We start from the raw sequence: 2,969 nt of genomic DNA, 5'->3' as shown, positions 1-2,969 counted from the left end.
ATAAGTACTGCTTGTAAACATAGTACTGACAGTTGTTCTCGCGAGAACTCCCATAGGCTATTTGACGTTCCTGTCAAATAGAAACCATTGCACTTCCTGTTTCACTGAGTGTGAAGAAAGACGAAAAGAAACCATTTTATGGTGTCATCAGTTCCGTTGTTCATAGTGAATTTTATTTCTCTAATTAATTTAATTTTTGACAGTTAAACACAGATCATGAAAAAACAGTAGCAAATCAAGTACATCATAAAAAAAGCATCTTACGAATAATAACATGCTTATACATATAACACTATAACACTATACATATGACACTGCCATTATATATAACAAAAACACGCAAAAGCTTTTATTCATTAATTCATTTTAACATTATATATAATCATAAAATATAAAATAAAAAAAAAATTAAAAAAATAAAATAAACATACATTATGTTTTGTGGTCATATAAAAAGGGGGTGGGGGTGCTGTGTCAATCTCAGCTGACACAGGGCGTTAGGCGGGGTACATCCTGCAGAGTTTGCATATGCATTCAATGTATTACAAAAGGCCCGGAGTGGAGCCAATTTTCAGCCCAGGAGTTTCATGCTAAAGACCACTTTTTTGTGGTTGGGGAAAATTAATAAATGGGCGAGACTGCTGTTGTCTCACTGGCCTCTCTGTGCCTCTCTCATTTTCCCTTCTCTCAGCAGCAATTAAATTATTATGTATATATTATATTATTTTATTAATAATTTCAGTTTAATATATTTTAATAGGCAGCACATTAAGTTTATGTATATGGGACAAATAAAAGTAATTTGACTACATCACTATTAATAATATAGAATAATCTGTTTATCTGTCTGTCTGTCATAACATAATATGCTTTAAATGGAATATATATATCCTTGCTACCTGTCTTCTCAGTAAGGATCAGCAGGGGACTGGGGGGAGCTTGTTGAGATACAAAGGCAATAAATTTAATTGATACGTCAGTTGACATTTTGCTTTGCGACAGTTTTACCACACATTTGATCATAATTACACTGACACACTGTCTTTAGATGTCCCCTTCACCCAGTGAAGGTTGTGGGATAGAGGAGAATGACTACCTAGCTATTATCTCTGATGGGCAATCTCTCCCACCCCCAACAGGACACCATCACAGCACTGGGCAGCTCCTTCAGTAACAGACTGAATCATCGTAAACGTTCCTCCCTGCAGATGTTAAGACTGTACAACAAGCACTGCTCTCAGTAGATCACACATAATCAGGCTACTCATCACAAATGCAATGTAATTTATACATTGCTATATATATATATATATATATATATATATATATATATATATATATATATATATATATATATATATATATATATATATATATATATATGTTACTATATATGAATATATATACATATATATATTTATATATATATATATATATATATATATTATCCCATGTTCAATCTTTGTTTATACTGCAAATATCAAACCCATACTGTATATATTCTGGAAACTGTCTATAATGTACATTCTGTTTTAACTTATTATAGTCTTATTGTTAATATCGTTCTATATTGTACTTATTTGGGAATGCATGTTTATTATTTATCATCTTTATCTTTACTGTCTTTGCTGCTGTGACAATGTAAATTTCCCCACAGCAGGAGTAATACAGGACTATCTTATTTGAATCACTTGTGTTCCAAAACATGCAGGGGAGTGGGTCCCCTGCATGGGACCAGGATTGAGAAACCATGTTGTGTATGATAGCACATACAAAGTAAAATTTATTCATCTGATACTATTCAGGTCTAGCATTGGGAGAACCAGGAAAGGCATACAAGAGTATGAAAGGTTGAGGCAGAACTGAAGATGCTGATATTTTCATTGAGAGTGACCAGGATGAACAGGATTAGACTTGAGCAACTCAGCTGTAGTCCTTCAACTAAAAGGAAAAGTGACAAATACAGAATAAGAATAGAATAGAATAGAATAAGCAATGAAATAGAATAAATTGAAAATACAACATAGAATTATTATTATTAGTATTATTATTATTGTTATTATTTATCGCTGTGCACAAAAGCATGTTCCGGTAGTTACAGGAGTAATATGCCAGTTATCTGGGCCAGTCTGCTTGGCTCTGGAGTTTTCCTATCTTCTGTATTGGAAGGGCGTTCTGTGTGCATGCGCCACTATAGCAAGAGTCTATGGTAAAGATTTGTGCGCCACAAAGGAACAGATAATACGTCACTTGACTGCCACTCCCTGTAAACAAGTGAGAGAGAACAATTTTAAACAACATTTGAATGCAGATTACACATGGCAGTCACAGATTGTATAATGTGTAGCTTGTTAATTTACATTTTTCATGTTTCCATTATTTTAGATGATTCCTATCTTCTTCTTTTTCATGTGAGACTGGTGGGGCTGCCACTGGTGGGATTATAGAGATGCAAACTGCATGCTTGATGAAGATGCTTATTCATTCATTCATTTTTTTATTTCATTTATGCAGGATGTAAGGAAGGTTTCAGTGATGTTTCTGCCTTGTAAAGGAAACTGTTTCTTTTCCTCCTGTCTACTGTTTACAGGGCTGGTGTATTGCAGCATTTTCTGCAATGAGACCAGGAGGTACTGCAGATGAGAGATTTAATCATCTTAAGTGCCTGGAATCTAAAACTCTCCCACCTCTCTCCTCTCCTCAGGGTATATTAAAACACACACACACACACACACACACAAACACATGCACGCACACACATTAAATCTCAAGACTAGAGAAGGACAAATATTTTGTCTCGACTTCATGAGTCATAAATTCAAGTGGCACCATCCTGGGCGTCAGTGCCATTAAAGTCTCTTTAAACCTATAGATGCACAGATTTTCACATTTAATAATTTTGTTTTCTGGTAAGATTTGTTTTTAAATTGGTATAATTTGTCAATATCTAAAAATCTAAAATCAAGCAA

This window comes from Solea senegalensis, linkage group LG3 (genome assembly GCF_019176455.1).
Source record: "Solea senegalensis isolate Sse05_10M linkage group LG3, IFAPA_SoseM_1, whole genome shotgun sequence".
NCBI lineage: Eukaryota > Metazoa > Chordata > Actinopteri > Pleuronectiformes > Soleidae > Solea > Solea senegalensis.
Note: the sequence above shows the minus strand (reverse complement) of the source record.